General features: G+C 44.0%; 1 protein-coding gene across 2 annotated transcripts in view; it reads right to left on the bottom strand.

Moving 5' to 3' along the window:
- Positions 1-11,591, bottom strand: part of SOX6 (SRY-box transcription factor 6) — a 375,871-nt gene extending 364,280 nt beyond the window's left edge. The window contains exon 1 of one of the 2 annotated variants that reach the window (XM_056354363.1): positions 11,504-11,591. The gene's annotated coding sequence lies outside the window, so the exon portion shown is untranslated. Of the gene's footprint in view, positions 1-10,209; positions 10,485-11,503 lie in introns of those variants that run through there. The other variant, XM_056354364.1, reaches the window with a different exon arrangement.
- Positions 11,592-19,595: the final 8,004 nt, after the last annotated feature.

The following is a 19,595-nucleotide window of genomic DNA, read 5'->3' on the forward strand; positions in this document are numbered from 1 at the left end:
TTCAAAAAAGCAAGGGACAGCTTTAAAGTTTGGGAGAGCCATTTAAACTGAATATGTAATAACTCTAGTGAGGATTTGGACTTCAGCTACACTCAATAGGGGTGCTTCATTACCTACTTGTGGGAATGCCACTTGTCTGTGATGAGGTCACAGCCTCCTGGCGATAAATTCCATATGTGCTGTTTAGCCCGGTCAGCTGAAAACAAACTAGCAGATGCCATGCTGATTCACATCTAGTTGCTATCGATACTAAAGAGACAATATGTGAAAGACAGGAAGTATCATGTGGGAGCCATGCTTAGACGTGTGAGGGGAAACAAGTGTTCACCTTTATCTAATCATCCCATGCTGAATTACTGAGACAGAGTCTTCCACAAAAGGAATGCAGTAATCAAAAACAATTTGGGGCTGGATTTCTCTCTTACTGGTTTATTTGTTATCTTAGGTGTTTCTGTGCCACTTTGAATGGGGGAAAAAATTTAAAAAAAAAAAAAATCCATCAGAAGTAGAATCAGCAATACTTCGTGCCTTGAAGTTCACACTTCTAGAAGATATCACCCTTACATATGATTCAGCAAAACAATTTCCTCCTGCTTTTGGTTATGTTATTTAATATACTCACATCATTAAAAACTGAATTCAACCTGTCCAGACGAGGACTTCATAAATTACAAACCCCAGCTAATCCTCAGTAATTACTCTTTAGGTCCCCCAACTACCTTCTCTCTCCTGTCCACGTTTTCCCTTTCCCTGAAAAGGCTATGTTACACTCACAACATTCAAAGCCTTTCACATTTACACCATCATCATGACTTTGGGTCTGTAATTTGATCCCATTCCATCACAGTGTTGTGCAATGGTGTTTTCAAATCAACTGTTAGTGGACACACCCATTCACCCCATAAAATGCATAGCACTATATCTGCACTGAAATACATGCCGGTGTATCTCCACTACCATCCCTAATTAGAGTTTTTTGTTGTTCTTAAAATAAACGTTACAGATTGAATCATTATTGTTTAGAGTCAATGGTGAAGATTAATAAGGAGAGTTTTCACTGACTAAGGGGTAAAAAGGAATCACAAGGAAAGGCTGTGTACACAAGCAAGGAAGAAAAGGAAACCTTTTTGGCTTTCACCAAAGGCTGAGGGAAGATCTGCAAACCAGGGAACAAAGGCCCACTTAACTGCTTGACTACTTGAAGTCTAGGTTGAGTATTGTGGGTGGGCACAGACACACACCTGAACTGACTCCACCTGGTCTATATGAGTTCATACACAGAGGCAGCAAAGGGTGCAAAGTTAAGATTGTCATGCCTAGTTGGGGCTACCTGAAACTCGCCATCCCTCAGGAGCATCATGCATATGGTGCAAAAGCCTGAAGGTATGATAACGCATAACCTAACATATCCACAACCTGTGGAAGTCATTCTTGAAGAACAAAGGGAGCCTGTGATTTATTTACCTGCAGCAACAATATAGCTTTGAAACAGAAAGGCATCTGCTCTCCATGTCCAAAGTAGCCAGATGCCAGAATGGCCAATATTAGTACATTCTTCCACCTTAATGCAGTAAAGTGATTGCCCACCTAGCGCTTTAAATCTAGGCTGATCTTCTAGCATAGGAACATTCCTTTTTTCTCTGGCAGGTATGCTGAAAGATTTCTAACTTGAGGTATTTTAAGAGTGATCAAAATGTACAAGTAACACCACTAAGAAGGGTAGAAAAGATCTGTTGTACTACTGCTCAGCAGGAATGAGAATATGTTTTATCTTACTCCTTTTTCTAGAACATTAGTGGCAATACCTTTCTTTCTTGATCTCTTCTGTTTCACATTTTTCCATCTCCCTACACTTCTCTAAATTTACTCCTCACAGCCTGCATAGACATCATCCCATCCCAACACCAGTTAACTACCTCTAGCTCAAGAAATCAAGATGAAAAGCTGATCATATCTAACTTGTTTTGAAAAAAAATGAAAAGATTCCATTGTTACTTTCAAAGAGAAATACCACAGGTACCATAATTTCTATGTGGAAAGAACAGGTAGTATAATGGGAACCTATATAGCCTATAGAAGGCAACCAGAAAGCATGAAAGGGTTTTCCTAGAATTCATCTTTGACCTTTTAGGCAAACAATGAGAATAGACACAGATAGTAGAACATAAAAATGCATGAATGTAAACCAGAAGTGGATACAAAATCTCAATCGTAGGCACTACATAACAAAAATACTACTAAAAATATGTTGAAACATGTCTACTTGCGTACATAAAAAATTGGCATGTGTACATCTACATATACTTGCACTAAAGCTTGAATAAAGTTCATTCTTTCTGTAGTGGCCTATGTGAGTCCCTAAGCAGAAGAAAAATACAAAGGGATCTGCAGGAAGATAATCTGCTCGCAGCACATCAGATGTGACTGAAAGAAAAAAGGAAAATGCACAGCCACAGCCTCCACTGTCACAGGAAGTCAGCAGTCAGAATCCCCACACACAGCATACACTATACCAGAAGACCTGCTGGAAGATTAGATATGGAGAGACGGTTGATCTAATACGTAGTTTACATGAGCTGAATTCCTGTTAATGGCATTCTGAACTCACAAGCAACATGACGTAGACCAACTTGATTCGATCCTCACTGAAACCAAGTTATTTTCTGCAAACAGGACCTTCACATGCAACCCCCCTCCCAGCACAGTCCCAGAAAGGTCTTTGCATTGATTCCAGAAAGATCTGCATGATGTCCTAAGGAATGCACTCATGGCTAGTGTAAAATGGCACCCTTCCACTTAAGTAAATGGAGTTACACTGGCTTATTCCAGATGAGAATCTGTCAAATATCAAATTACATCAAAATATTCCTTTGAAATAGCTCAGTGTTCAAATAACATATATATACATCCTTCTAAGTGTTCACTCTAATAACAATAAGCCAATCAGGCACCTGGCATCCCTCTTACCCAGAAAGCTCCCAAAATGTGAAGCATGGTCTAGTTCCACCTATGACTTCAATAGCTGGGTTTGGTACTTCTGAGGCAGAATGCCGCAAGCATCCTTAGCACGCTACTCTACCACACTGAGGAAAGGGAGTGAGGATTAACTGAGCCAGTTAAAACTATAAGAAGAATGTAGATGGGCAGCTACATCCTACCTTAGCTGGAATTAGGCCATGACATTGAGGTTAACCCCCCTGCCTGTGCAAAAATACTACGGGTTTTTACTAACCACAAATGGTCAGGAACTTATTTTAACAAGCCTGTCCACAACAATAATACAGACGTAAAAAGCGTGCAGAACAATCTCTGAAAGTGTGATATTCTAGCTCGAAGCACTCACGTATTCATACATCAATTGTAAACTAAAACTAGACAAAACGAAGCAAGATTGCAAGATTGCTGTAATACAATCCTTTCACAGTGCAAACATCTGTTTAAATATGAAGACTTCCTAAAAGCTTCACCTCGATAGTTTTGGAGCATTAATGGACAGAGCCTCTGCAGAACGAGTATCTATGAGTAATGAGGAAATTTGCAGCACTCACTGCCTCCTCCGCACTGGGACACTGACCAATACAGTCCATGAAGTAAACAATTCAACAGCAGTCCTTCCGGAACAGCTCCTCACCAGGGTGATCTGCTCAGGAATTAAAGTCACATTCATTCCAGAAAAGAGTGTCCAGATATGGAGTGCCCTGCAGTATTTTATGTCAAATTTCCCACATCAGCAGGCCCTTGGAGTAAGATATTAATTCTCCTTATGTTGTGTAATAGTTAGATGGAATTAGTAAATATGTATTGTTTCGTTAAAAATGTTATGTTCCAGCACATGCATTTAATTTGCCATAAAGTATGGTATGTAAGAGATCACACCATCTTCAATAAATCTGAAAAGATATTAGTAATTTTGTTTCTGATACAAGATATTTCAAGCAAGTAGTAAAATTTCAGTGGTATATGGAAGGGGTCTTAGAGAAACACACAAAAAAATACAACTATAAACAAGCCATCATTCTGGTAAGAGGAAATACAAACAACCAGAATAAAAATAGTTGATGCACAAAAGCCATAATGAGTGGGTTGCTCAAAAAATAACTTCTACTTTGAATGGTTTGGATGAAATACAAATTATCCACAGAAAAGTGTGGACTGGCATAAATGTTTGTACAAAATTATAAGTATATTTCTAGAAGTATGCAAGAGACAACCGCCTGCATGCTGCACAAGGTCCCAGTAACGCTCTGCGTAAGTGCTAGTGCACAGAGTCCAAACCACTGCATTTTAATTACTATGCAGCCTCAGATATATTGCCTTTGATATGGAAATGTTCTTGTTCTCTCATCTTCACATACGGTCTCATGCACAGAAATCTTTATCTGATTCATAAAAAATAAACTAGAATCCAATCTCAACACCTGACCTCAGTGCTTAGAAGTTTTTTACTAAGCATGGTGTCACTATAAAAAGAATGGGTAATATTGGTGTAAAGTTAGATATTTGGAGCAATGATATGAAGGATTTGCAGTTAGGAATCAAATCAATACTACACCTCTGAGATTTTACAGTTTCCTGTTGCCTTATGTCAGTCTACCAGCAACTGGAAAAACAATTGACTGTACACCTTTCTGTCTAGCTCAAGAAAGCAAAAATATTTAAATGACATCCTGTCTTACCACTGATAGAAAAGATGCAACTTAGCCACTTGCTGTATTAAATAGGTTCTGAAATCTAATAAATCACTAACATCAAACTTTCCAGCTTTTTTTTTCTTAAATTTGTATGTAACATTTTTGTGTGTATTTTAAAGGTATGCACTACAAAGTTCACACAGCAAGAAGCAAAATGTTTCCCAAGCTTTACTTTATCAAACAGGTAAAATAAACATAAAGAGTACTTAAAATACAAACCCAGTAGTTTTCTATACCTTACATTAATACACTGCCTGTAAGAAGGTTAATATTTTTTTCTTTGACAAATTCTAGCAGTCACTTAGAAAAAAAAATTAAATATTCAGACCTATTTAGATAACTCTCCTAGCACTATAGAACTACCTTCTCTTTTTATAAAGAATATGATCTGTGTAACCTCTCTATAGAAGATAATGACCCATCTGTAAATCATTTTGTTGCAGGTTATCTGGTTTTTATCACTTCTAGTACCTGTCTCTCTCCGATATGATACCCTTAAAGACATTAACTTGATGGAATGTTTTGTCTGACTTCAAAAAAACATCGACTGATAGATATTTATTCTCCGCCATAAATGAATGACTCTGATTAACCTCGTTCACCAATACATCTAATTTTATATTACTCTTTCCAATTCACAAGGCTCAAAATATATTTGATTAAACTAATTTCCAAGCAATGATTTTCAAACTTGGGATACTGTTTTCTTTCTTCTTAATTTAAGGAGACAAAGCAGTAAACATAAAACTGATATGAGTATTTTAAAATATACAAGAGGAGGAAAGAAATGTCTATGTACTGATTCTTGTTTCTTTAAGAGAAAATCCATTTTTCAGGTTCCTGTTGTACTAATTGAAAGAGAATTATTTAAAACTTCACTGAATACTTGAATATACGATGGGTACGTGTAGCAGTTTCACCAGTGCCAAAGAACTCTAGACTTTCTGAAAGACAGTAAACTAAAAATTGGCAGGAAATCTCTCACAATGATGTCACAAATATTTGTTGTTGCCACAGAATAATGTTTTAAAAGAACACCTACTTCTGTGCTGAAAAGGCTTTGGGAACATGTAATTATCCAGTTTTATCACTGTAGAAATCGGCTGCTTTCCAGCACATACGTCTATCAGCTCTCGCCCTTCTGCACAGAACTACATCTAAATAAATATACATGTATTTCATATAGATATCACACCGGTCCTGTACACAACCTTACTAACGATAGGATTTTACCATATCTTGTTTTTTTCACAATATGATGTCATGGCCTGTAATGATACATCAATAAATACTGTGGTAGAATCATGTGTCTCAAAAATAGTGAATAGCTCATGTTAAATAAAAGGAAATTGAGTTTCTGCGGTTTGGTAACAAGTCCCCTAAAGTTCCCAATCTTGCTGTTCTACCTAAGGAAAAAACAGAAAACAGAGTAAAGAGAAGTTACACAAAAAGTGAAAGAGACGAATAGAAATCGGCTTTCTAAGGCACAAACTCGAAACATACACCTTCGTGTTCTGCTGCTACTTGACGAATAAGCTGTACGTGAACTACCGAACACATCATAGAGCAGTACTTCTCTTGCAGGTTCTGACATCATGCAGAAATGTTTCAAAGCTCTGTCTCTGTGATTTACTATATTAACTGAAATGTTTTACAAATATGTCGTTATATCACTTCAGTTGACATAGCTTATATATACACAAACACCACTATTTACGTAACTTCTAAAACATTAGTCATTACACACAACCTCTGCCAAACCGGCCTGCTGATCTTTAAAGTCATGCTATGAAAACAAAATACACATCAGCCCATTGTATAGGGTATAAAGAAAAGGGCATTGCAGGTTCTCTTTCCTAGGTAATTTTTGTTTAATGAAATAAATAAATATATTGACAGAAGCCTTTTAAGTGCAATCTATACACTTTTAAGGGGGAACTCAAACCAAGTGTAAAAGATTAACGGGTGTGCTTCCTGAAGTGGTATCTCCCAAGGTGACTACAGTGTTCAGCAGATATAAGATGACTAAAGACATTTTCTAATGCCCACTGAGAAAAAAAAATACTTTTTTTTTTTTTTTTGCTATCATCATGCAAAGCTCTGGCCTTTATTACCACAAGATATTCCAAGGCCTCTAAGAACCGCAGACATACATGGGTACTTGTGACTAAAAATACTGTCAAAGACACAAAAAACATGTCCAAAGGGATTTTTTTTCCCATTGAGCAAAAGAAGTTCAGCTGGAAGTGACCACGAACAATTGTTGGCCACATATTAAAAACCACTGGCTAAGGGAACAAGCACTGGCAGTTCCCACTTACGAACAAAATCAAATTGACAAGTAAAGGCAACTAACTTTGGACATCAGTTATTATTTTCTGCAAGTCAGGCACCAGTGGCCTTAGGAAGGAAACTGATGGGCTTGCTTTGCTTCTCTTCTCGCTTTCACCAGTGTGCAAACATAATAAGGAAAAAAAGAAGCAGAGTTACATAAGTTCAGCAGAGAATCCGTAACGTGCAGGGAGAGACAGCCATCTGTCTCACTCCCTTTATGTTACATGTTATACACATGGCATTGGTTTGCACCCTATGATCTAGCAGAAAAGGGAACCAAGGGAACCAAGTAAGCCTTGAAGCAGCCCAGCAAAGTCTCCCACCAGAGTATGAACGGCAAGGAAGAGAGAGGAAATAATGCATTTAGCAGAGGATGCGAGACTGCAGACCAAAGGGCCTCTTGCATGCTCATCGCTGAATGAATTAAAGTTCTAGGGGAGGAGGCCGGAGAAATCTGAGTGAGCGAAACAAGAAGTATGACAGGAGAAAAGGAGCCAGGAACCGTAAATCCGGGGACAACGCGGCGAGACGCCAGCAGCCGGAGCCCGCAGCCCGCCGTCCCTTGTGAGGCGCAGGGTCGCCCGGCCGCTGCTTCCCCGCGGGGCTCCGGCTGCCCCCGCCCGCCGCTGGGGTGGGAGCCCCGCCGCCGGCCGCCACGGCTCCGCGGGCGCGGAGGGCCGGCCCGCGTCCCTCCCCCGCCCCCGCACAGGGAGCCGGCGGCGCGGCGCGAGTGGCCGCGGGGGCCGGGCCGAGCCCGGGGGGCCTCGGCCGCTCCAGCCGGCGGCAGCGGGGCACTCGCCCCGGCCGGGACGGGACCGCCGCTGCCGCCGGGCCCCGGCCCCCACGCCCCCCAGCCGCGGGAGCCCGGCGGCGGCCAGGGAAGCGGCCTGGAGAGCGGCGCTCGGAGCCGTGCCCGGGGCTCACCTTCCCCTCCCCCCGGAGAAGCGCGCTTCAAAATGGTTTTGCAGGCGAGGCTGGCCAGGCTGCGCTTGGTGCATTGATTCCAAGTGCAGTGCCTGGGTTGGTTTCCGTATATTCTTTGGCTTTTAATAGCTAGCTGAGGAAAAAAGAAAGCATTATTGTTTTCTTTCTTTCCTTCTCTCATTGCCTATTCTAAATTTGACTCCAAAGTTTAAGCAGTTGAATTGGCTAATTCTGAATACAGTCTATTGAGAGACCAGACACAGCAGTATATCCCTGTATAGCAATAGATACAATGTGCTGAATTGGCAGTCTAATTATAAATGTGGCATTTGGACCTCCTTTCAGACCCAGTGCCACCTTACCTTATGAGGGAACTTCAACTACAGCAACTGTTCAAAACAAAATGCCATTACAGGATCAGCTTCACCCAACACTGGAACCAGCCAGGGGATTGTTTTACAAACAGCCTTTCTCACTTAACACAAGAATGTATTATAAGGAAAAGTTATGGATAGTGCAGAGTCTGAAGAAATCATGTATGTAGTTTCTGCCAGGTGTCGAGCTACTTCAAACTGCAGCATACTGCAAATGACCTCATTATTTTCTTTTAAATGTACTCACTATAAATAATTATTTCTTAGTTTTACTAGAATGAGCTGCTAGGTACGCTTGCTGATTATATTCCAAGCGTTGTGTGCATATAACATCGTGAGCACAGAAACACACGAAATATCCTGGCTCAAAACAAAAACCTGCAATAAGATCTTGCCAAAGAATCATGGTGTGCTGAAAAAAGTTTTTAAAGTGTCTCTTCCAGGGAAATATTTGTATATAATGGCAGACTACATGCACATATCTCACATTCATTCTTATTATTTACTTTATGGTATAATGGCTTAATTAAATGAGTGGGCACAAGCACGTCAATAAAACAAGTCAAGTCAAGTCAAAGCCTCAAAACAGGTTTCAAAATTACTCCATTACACGATTACAGAAAGGGAAATTCGTTAATTTTTGGACTTCAAACTCTGTGTGACGACTGGATAAAACTCTTCTTCTGCCCTCACGATCAGCGCTGAAGATGGAAATACCAAAAATGTTAAAATGAGGGTAGAAGAAAACAGTAGGAACAAAGTGCCGCTCATGTGCCGAAGGCTATTTAAATTAGCTTAATAAACATATACCTTATCTGCAAACAGCAGGCAAAGATATATTACTTTATCACAGAAAGTTTCACCGTCTGTGTTTTTGGGAAACACCCCTAGGACAGAACTAATCTGTCGTCCCCAGGCTCCCACCAGGCTGACTTTCCCTGTAGCCCCCCCCCACCACCACTCAGACACAACACTAATTGTCTTTTCACATTGCCACTTTCACTCCTTCCCGTCCTTCAGGGAAAAAAAAAAAAAAAAAAAAAAAAAAAAAAGAAAAAAAGATAAAACACACCACCAAACACCACCGTGAAACGGTCCACAGAAAGCAAAGACAGCAATCAAATCGATATGATCAGTGCTTCTGATTGACCTCAAGGCCCTGCTCTGCTCAAGCACACAGCCCCTGCTGCAAAGCCGGTTAACTGCTCAACGCCCTCCAACACAACTCGGAGCGGGAGCTAGGAAGCTCTCTCGGCAGAGGAGCAACTCTCTGGCAGCTCAGTTGTTAATGCACGCGTGGAAGTACCTGCTCACATCACGCCTATATGTTCTCTCTCACGTATCTACACACAGCCGCGCTCACGCAGGGGCGACCCCGCCGCCGGTACACGCGTGCATGCATTACAGGAGCGGGCTCGGCGGCAGCGCCGGTGCCCGCTCCTCCCCGGAGCAGGGGCAAGCCGCAGAGGCACACTCATTAGCTCCCACTGATGATTCCTTTCAGGATCATGAATGGAACAATTGTCAAAAACTGCGGGAAAAAAAAACAAGCCCCGAGACTATTATATACAGACACAGCTTGTGTGCGCGCATGTGACAGTTGCAGGCAACCCAGATTTGTTCATAAACTCTTCAGCAATATCCGAGATAAAACATTAAATTGATTATACGGTTAAAGAGGCTTCTTAATCCCAATCAAAAAACAAACCGCTTCGAAGGTAGTGAAAGCCAGGAAAAGAGCAAGCTCTCCACCAGACACACCTTGCCTTACTCGTATCCTACAGCACCGTCTGTAAACAGCTGCGCTAGCTTGTTGCAACTGCCACTATTTTATTTTAAAATAATAATAATAATAATAGTAAATTAAATACTTCCTGAAAACTTACTTTGCATTTAGTTTAGGCACTATTCTTTTTTTCAGCTCGCAAAGGAAGCCGTTTTGTCCAGGTTAGGTATTGTCTACTTATGGATCAGCCCCTGGCTAAGGGTTTATTTTAATTTATGGCTTATGCATTCTTTTAAGGTCGATTTGCATGACCTCCGGCAAAGAGCTAAGGCAGCAAGAAATCCCCAGTCGAACGTTGCCACAAAGCGGCACACATCTCCCCTTCCCCGGGTGTAAACAGAGCTCTCTGATGATGGACTGCTTTCTTCCCCCCTCCTTGTGTATCACAAATTAGGGCGCGATATCAATTTTAAAGTTTTCAGTATAACTTTATCCAAACCCTCTGCCTGGAGAGATAAGGCGCCGGCAGAGAGCCGCAAGTGCTGGGGACAGTGCCGCGGCGTGGCCAACGCCAGCATTGCCACCTCCGCTCCGGGAGCTTTGTATCATTCCATGCGCCGTGGATAGCACTCATTTGTGGCGAACTTCAAAGCAGTTACCCACCTCAAACTTAACGGAGAATTTAAAAGCACCACTAAACTCCCGTCACCTTTCTCCATCCCGTGCCTTTGGGGGTTATCCGTGAAGGGAAACCCACGCGAGCACTTCGGAGCACTGACAGCAGCCTCTGCTCTCAAGGATTGATTTCGGATTTTATTTTTCCTCTTTCTCTCTCTCTTTCTCCCTCTCGTGTTAGTTCCTTACGTACAGTATCTTCCCGCACCATGTGTTCGCCTGCCGTGGGTGATCTTAAAATACAACGCTGATCTGTCACTACATTTTAAAATAAACTGTACTCGGGAGGGATGAGAAAGTGTTGTGATTTCAAGGTACTGGGGTCCCTTAACGTCTCGGAAACCTCGGGATTCAAACAGCCCCGGAAACTCGCACGGGGACGAGACCATAACTACTTCTCCCTAAAGGGGGGGGGGACGGGGGGGGGGACGGGGACGGGACGGGGGGGACGGGACCCAAACCAAACAACCCAGAAAAAACCCAACAACACCCTCGTGGTATAAAGTAAATAATCGTGCAGGAGGAGACGAGGGGAAGGGGCGAATTCAGCAATGTTAAAAGCTAAACAACAGATCTACCTCCGGACGCTGCTGCTTCACTCAATTGCAACTAATAACCCATTAAAGACAGCGCAGGAGGAACCGGATTCTCTCCTGCAAAGCGACATAAATCCAGCGAAAACCCATTAAACCACCACCACCGCCACCAAGCCACGCAGCACTACACACCACAGCAAACAACAGGTATACAACACAATAGGGCTTTTTTTTCCTGGTTACCTCCTCGGGATCCAGTGTGGCACAAAGCACTGGGAGAGCCTCCTTTTTTTTTTTTTTGCAACGCGCTTCGGTAATTTTCATTAAAAAAAAAAAAAAAAAAAAAAAAAAAAGGAAGGAGGTGAAAAGGGGAGAAAGAAAGAGGAATAATTGGGTAGTAATTCGGTAAAATAAAATAAAATAAATGAACTAGAGTCTGCTGGTGTTTCTCCGGGCCATGGATGTGCAGGATCCCGATCGTTAGAAGTTTGCGGATGGGTTGCCTGGAGATTTGGTTACAATCAGGTTCATTATTATTTTTTTTTTCCTCCTGAAACAAGTGAAGGCGATGGTTACTGCTGTCAATCTTGGCAATCAATGTGAGCGGCCATGTCGTAAGTATTCAAAGCATTTCCCGTCGTGCAACATCAGAAAGTGAGTGGCCAGGGCATTGATCTGAGGAAGGCAAAAGGAGGCAGGGCTCCCCCGCCCAGACAGCACAGGCAAGATGAGACAACACAGAGAGAGGGAGAGGGGGAGAGAGAGAGAGAGAGAGTGAGAGACTGAGAGCAAGCGGGGAAAGCAACAACTGCGGAGAAAGTGAGCACAAAACAGAAAGTGAAATCACCCCAGGCTGCCAGCCGCATCCCCGAGAAGCTATCACCACTCACATTGCTATTAGACAAATGAAACCTTAAACCTCTCTCCTCTAATGACCACTGATTGCCCGGAGTGGTGAGGAAAGGTACTAGAAAGTTACTGGGGAGGGGGTGCGAGGGCGGGGCGGCGAGAGCGGGCGGGGGCCGGAAAAGGAGGAGGGGGAGCGGGGGGGTCCCGGGAGAGCCGGTTCGCGGGGCCGGGGCTGCCCGGGGGGGAGCGGCGTGTTACACGCCGGCCCTCCCCCGCCCGGCACGGCGCTTCCCGGCGAGTGCGTGGGGAGCCACACGCCAAGTCCCACCGGGCTCCTGCTCACCAATTAAAAAAAAAAAAAAAAAAAAAAAAGGGGGGGGGGGGCCGCGGAAGAGAGACGATCTGCAGGGCATGGGAAGGGCTGGTAGGGAAGCGGGGACGGGGAGGAAAGCGCTCAGCAAGCGCTTACTGACAGTTGATAAATGTGGCTCTGAGGAGCTCGGTCCCACAGCCCGGTCGGGGTAAAAACCAGATGAAATGTAAAGTATAAATTACACTAGAGATGGGAGTCCAGCTACAGGGACCCAGGGGAGACGAAGACGAGAGGTGGAAGGAGAAGGCACTCGGAGTCCGCAAACTAGTGGTGCGTTCAACAAAAAGGTAAAAAGGGAAAGTCAGGTATGGTCGGAGAAGAAAAAATTACTTAGGAGGGACCCGAGCTGAAGTTGGGATTCTCGTGGAGACGACGAGACTTTTTTTTGCAGCGGCGATATATAAATACCCCTCTCTCTGCCTACCAAAAGGCAACAGATAGGGACTTGAATATCAGTTTGAATACCAATTTAAGAACTCACGCTCCCTTGGAAGTGCTAATGGGGGGGGGGGGGGGGGGGGGCGGAAATCTGGGAGAAAAAAGGGAAAACTATAAGGAGCTGAGGAGAAAATAAACCAATGGCACAGAGTACTGCAAAACCAAGAAAGTCTCTTTGCTGTATTTTTACATTCCAAAGGTAAACATAAAAGAGTCTTTCAAACTGTCAGGGGCCCGCAGATCAGGTGGGCAAACAGCGCTGCAAAGCTAACGTCTCCCTCTTTTGATATTATTCACACCTAGGCTAAACTGTTGTTAAGATGGGAGTGCGGAAAGCAACCTCAAGCCCACAAAATGAGAGAGAGAGAGAGAAGTTGTTGATTCATCTCTGTATTTTTGGCACTTTCTCCCCATTTTCCAGAAGGCGCCTGGAACAGTTAGTAACAGAGAAACTTTTTAATTTTAAAATAGCTTCATAACTTGCAGAGGCCAAAAAGACGAGAGGAAAGCCTGATTTCGCTTTCCTCCACTCCCAAGTAGTGGAGGAACTGCGGAATAGGTTAGACCCAGAAGCATACTCAGCACCACTGCGAATGAACCTCGCTTCATAAGGACGTGATGAAAATTGAGCATTAACGTGATGGCATAGGACTGATCTGATCTGGCTCTATTTCATCTTATTAACAAGCTGTAAAACTCAACACACTGCTGGAGTCGGGCGCATTGCATCCTCTACCTTGCTATCCGAGGTACTATCGTCCCTCTAAGTCGAGTCCAGGGAAAATGAGTTTTAAGTCAGAACCTCTTGGAACAGCGGATCTATTTGATACAATATTTTTGGCAATTCCACTACAATAAAAGGAGCAATCAAGTTCTATTCGGCAAGCAGCAAACACCTTGACACATAACTTTAAAATTACCTAGCAAAGCTTTATCATCAAATTAGCTGGTAAGGGCATAGCAGCTCTTTTTCATGCATTCTTTCAATTTTAATAAAAGGTAGTAAAATACTGAAATTCGGAGACAGGGGGTAAGTTGTAAGATTGTAAATACTGAGTTTGTATTCACCTGCGTTCAGCTAATTCAAAGTATTCACCTTGCTACAGTTATCTGGGCTATGGATTTAACAGCTGCCTTTCCAGATACTGCTATGTCCTTTTTAATCTTTAATTAAAAGAATTCCAGCGATTGGTCACTAACACTTTCCTTCTGACACATTTAAACCTGCTGCAAGTAAAGGAAACACCTTGACTTTTTGCACAACTAGTAGCTTTGGCGCGCGAAAAAAAAAAAAAAAAAGAGCCCTGTAAGAAAAGAGATGTAATCAGAATACAAGGACGAACTATCCTCCCCGAGTTTGCAACCCCATCAATTTGTTATTGGAAGTTTTTTTCTTTCAAGAAACAAACAGGAGAAGGGGAAAAAAAACCAAAAACCACAACCCACAAACAACCCAACGCCCACTCCTCAAATGTAGCGTCCTCCTTATTAAGTATGAGGCGGTAATGGGACAAGAGATAATTAAGGCATCAGATAAATCTAACCGCCCACCTAGCTCCAAATCGGGGGAAGCATCTTGCTGCACTCGCGAAAGTCCTACGCAGAAAATGACACTTGGCTGGGGCAGGACACCGCAGAGATGCGTCCACACTCCCAGGCGGAGCGCAAGTAATAGTCTCCAGCTTGTTGCTTCCCCTGTGTGATCAATTAAGTTACAGATGTAACACACAGCGCCAGAGAGCTGCAACTTCTCCGCGGCAGAAAAAGAGGACTTCTTGGGTATTGTATGCAAATGCGCGTGGATGTGCGCTGCACCGGAGGAACTGTGGTTCCCTCTTTGTTTGCGTAAGTGAACACCCGCCGTGTATACGTATACACGTGCTGGGAGGCAAGAAAACACTCTTACTTTTAGCATTACCATACGTTCAGACACGGCGTTTTAAATCACTTCCCTTGCTTTTGCTTCATTAAGGCTAAAACTAGCCAGAGCAGCCAGCGCAGGCAGATGTTGACGACGGATGCTGAACTGCTGTGGGTGCTTGCAGAGGGAAGGGATCGGAGGCGCTCAGTTCACGCCGGGGCACTTACCTGTTCGCAGCTGTCATTGCATTTTGCGCCATCTCTTTCATTAAATACGTTAAAGTAAAGCAATATTGAGCAAGCGAAGCAACCTGTCAGTGTGTTAAGTTTTACATATCGCATCTTTAACGCGATGAGCAAACCTACAACTACTCTAGAGCTGGTGGAACAGTCTCAGAAGTTTTGATTCGAAGGGCAAGAAATCCAACCTTAAAAGTAATTCACCTAATTCTAAACTCCCCTCTCTTCCTAATTAATGCCGGACAATTAACAGGCATATTTATAAATTCCCTCTGCTGACACTCTCTGACAATGAAGACTTCTTGTAGGCTTGTTAAAGATGTTCAGAGAAACTTTTGCAAAATAATCAACAGCATCTGAGAGAAAGCTAAAGGAAAAGAAGTTAAAGCCTGATCATCCGATTGGGAGAAAGTTTTGTTAAGACTAGATAGAAGCATATTACTGCACGTTTCTTCATAAGCAAACCCACCAGCTGATACAAGTTTCCCTAGAACAAGAACCTCTGGTGATCTCCTCAAAATTAAGGGGACGTTTGCATTTTATAACGCCCAAAGCTAAAGATCTGACTGAAAACAAAACCTCTTAATTCCTTACAGCATCATCTGCCAACACAATGTATTGTCCTGGCGGAAAGAGGATCAAGGAGATTTTAATTTCATTTGAAACTGTGCATCATCTTGATAGTGAAGCAAAAAGCCGCAGCAGTAATCTCCCCACTCCACCTCCCCCCCGTTCCAAAAAAAAAAAAAAAAAAAAAAAAAAAAAAAAAAAGGCGGGGGGGGGTAGAACTGGAAAAACCACATAAACTTTTACAAAGAAAATAAAAGCAAGTTCGACATGAAAACCCCTTCCTGTCTCGGAAAGTTCATTTTAAAGGTCCCCTCTGTAAATCTAAAGTGCAAACACCAGGCTAAGGTAGTGAGTGGCTGGAATTTGCATGCTGATAAGAGAAGGCTGTTGTACTTACAGTGACAGAGGGCAGGCTGCGGAAGAAAAGCTGTTTGTGTTAGCCTGAGAGTCACCCAGGGCTGCAATGAGAGGAGAAGAGAGGAGTGGGAGTGCCAAGCTGGATACACCTTCACCGCATCTCATCACATCTGCCAGCCTCTCTCTCCCTCTCTCTTTCATTTCCACATTCCCTTTGTTCCTGAAAAAAAAAATCTACACGTCACATCAGTCCCCAGATGCAGTCTACACCAAAGAAAAAAAATGAATAATTCAATCAAACTGTGCATAGTCTCTAAGGCAATAAATCTATTGCACTTAAAGAAACGAAGGATAATTACCGCTATAGAATTAGAATAAGGCCAGAGCGCGCAGGGATCCCAGGGTCTGTAAACTCCACGGTCAAATAAAGTTTCATTTATTTAATCCTCTGACAACCCCAATGTAAACTAAAGGGAAGGATCATAACTTATTCCGGTTGGGTTTGAGAATGCTTGGAGTGAATGTTATAAAAAGAGAGCGCCCGTGATCTGTAACAAACACAATGCAAGGAAGTAGAAGTGTTTCACTGCATCACCTCCAGGGTCCGTTCCCCCCTCCCTAATGAAGAGCAGACCACACTCCCACTTCCACCGGCTTCTGCTGCTCTCTCCAAGTGCAACGTGAATCGCTGGCAGCCAGCAGCCGCCTTACCTGCTCCTAGATTGCCAATAAAGCCTGAGAAAAACCTCAGGGTAAGCGGCAATTTTGTTCCACGCTCTGGCGGAGAGAAGCCATGAGGGATTTGCACCGGCACGGATTGACTCGAAACACTGCCCCTGACTTCTGGATTTGTGCTGGGCTGAGTTTGGGGACTGCCTGCCGGGGGGCGGGGGGAGCGCGCTGGGGAGCGGTTCCCAGCTGGGCAGGCGGCAGCGCTGCCGGAGCCCTGCGACAGACCGGCCGAGGTGGGATGGAGGAGAGCCACACTTTCCTCTCTCCTACCTCTAACGTTGCTCTCTCGGCTCGGAGGTAAGATGACTCTATATTGTGTTTATTCTCTCCGGGTAACTCAGGTCCCAGGGGCATGCTTCTGTATTAATGAGGGCAGCGGCTCAGGGCTGTGTCTCGGATCGTTATACTCAAATCAAGCTGGAGTTTAACGTCGGCATCTGCTGCTTTACACTTTCAATCACATTCTTGGTAAACTTCTCCTGCGGGGCTGGGGGAGGAGAGAGACAAGGGGGGGAGGGGGGGAGTGGTGTGTGGAACCAACCCCAGGTGAGACCGTGCTGTTCGGATGACACGACTCTCCCTCTAATTCAGCCGGGCTTTGTGCCGGCCGGGAAGATTAAAACACCTTTCATTGACGTAGAGCATCGCGCATCTCCTCTACTTGAACCGCTTTAATAGACAGTTTTGATTTATCCAAAACATTAACGGAACTGTTATTCTAATAAAGGTAAACTAGAAAACACACTTGCCTCTCCGCTCACTTGGGCTTTGTTTATGTGCTTAAAACGCCACCGTGAGGCGAGTGCAAATAAAGCAGCGAGAGCAACCGCCTGCCAAGGAGCTCTCGGATTAGCACTTCGCAAAGCAAAACAAACAGCGTTAGCAGCAGCGCGAAAGTCATCGAAGAATCCAGTGCCGCGGGCGCGGGGCCGGTGGCTCCGCCGCGGGAGCGCCGCCCGGCAGCCTCCTCCGCCCGGGGGCTCCGGGCCGAGCACACGCACACCCTGGCTCACGGGCCAGGCAGGAGGGTAGCGTTAAAGGCCAAATGAGGGAGATGAGAATACAGAAAGCAAAGACCCAGCCACAGCGTTTTCCTTAACCGTCTGCCCCGAGCCCCTCTTCCTCCTCTGCCTTCCTCAGCGGCACCGAGCGCACCTTGCCCGTCCCCGCAGCGGGGCTCGGTCCCTCTCCCCCCGCCGCTCGGCGCTCCGCAAAGCGCCTGCCACCGCCCCGCGCCCAGGCGGCTCCCTCCCCTCCCCTCCCCTCCCCGCCCGGGCCGGCCACCGCTCCTGGCTCCTCTGCCCGTCCTTTCTACCTCCTCCCCCGGCCAAAACCAGCCCAGCTGCAAAAATGCCCAGGCTTTCCTGGAGGATTTTGCTTCTCCAGACTTTTAGGCGATTTCAAGTCAGATGCTGGGTTTATACGTTGTACTCTACACTCCTTTTGTTGTTTTCCATTTTGGCTCTTTCTTTTTTTTTTTTTTAATGGAAGGGGAATGGGAAAAAGAAAAAAAAAAGACTAGGCTGTTACGACCTATGAACAGTACCGGGGGTGACACCGCTAAAAGTTGTGGGCAAAATTCAGCACAGTGAGTTTCTTAGACATGCTCCAGGCACAAGAGAGTTATAGGAATGGATCAGCTTTAGGAGACAGGTCCTGTTACATGGGGACACAATGCATCACAATGCATTGCAGTTCTTAGCCCTGCTCCCACGAAAAGCCTTAAAGCAGGAAGGGGTCCTCTCGGGGGACTTTTAGCAGCTGGTGGGATTGATGCTGCCCCCCCCAGTCACCGGAAAGTATTCCTCACAGCAGGGCATCCTGGCACCCAGAAAAGCATTAACTGCACCAGCAAAGTTGAAGGCACCAAACTCTTGGCTACAAGTTGCACTGGTGGAGTAAGCTCTGCCAATGAATCATGAGAACACTAATAACAAGCTCAAAAAAATGGCAATTACATTCAGCTGTGATTAGAAATAACATTAAGATTGAATACCTGATACTTTGCAGGTACAGAATAAACATACAGAATAAAAAAAGAAAAACAGTAGTGTGACTGTGGATAGTGCAAACATTTCCACTGAAATGCATCTGCTCCTATTCTGCGTACTTCACTTAACAGCTGGATTTGCCTACCTGACATCTTAGTCATTTTTCTACTCCCATCTCTGTATAACAGGATGACCATAAAGCACTGTTAACATATTGAAAAAGCAGTTCAAGAATCACAATAATTTCAAATGTACATTTTCAGAAGCAACCCAAAGCCATGGAAGAAATGCTTACAGTGATCACCACAGTCATACTAGGGCATCTCTTCCTTGAGCATACACCTGTGTGGCCTCATACAGTATACTGATATTCCCAGATTCAGCTGGAAATAGCTGAGCTTATCTTGCGAATGAGGAAAGATGGGAAGATATACTGACGTATCTATACCCGTATACACATCTGAGGAGCTGGGAGGCGACATGCTCTTGAAGATCCCCTTACAGCCCACAGTATCCTATTTTATACTACAGCCCAGAGTAAATTGCAGGTCAGTAATATAAACATGAAAGTTGCTGAATATTTTTCCCTAGAACCTCAATCACAGAAAAACCTTTGCTAAACATGACAACTGCAAACCCCTATGAACTATTGTAAGGGTTTATCAGCACACCATGGTGCTTTCTTTCACTGGCGATGTCCCATTCTGAAAGCACATGCTGGAATTCAAAACAGTATGTATAGACTTCATGTTACAGCACCATATTTATTCCATCAATTTATTTTTGTTTCATAACCCCCTCAAAAAAAAAATCCCAACAACAAACCACAATTTTTAAAGGTCCTGACTGAATTACTGTACTACAAACCAGATACTATGTACAAAAAAAAAAAAAAAAAAGCCCTGAAGGCTAGAATAAATATACC

The sequence above is a fragment of the Falco biarmicus genome, chromosome 10 (genome assembly GCF_023638135.1).
Source record: "Falco biarmicus isolate bFalBia1 chromosome 10, bFalBia1.pri, whole genome shotgun sequence".
NCBI classification, from domain to species: Eukaryota; Metazoa; Chordata; class Aves; order Falconiformes; family Falconidae; genus Falco; species Falco biarmicus.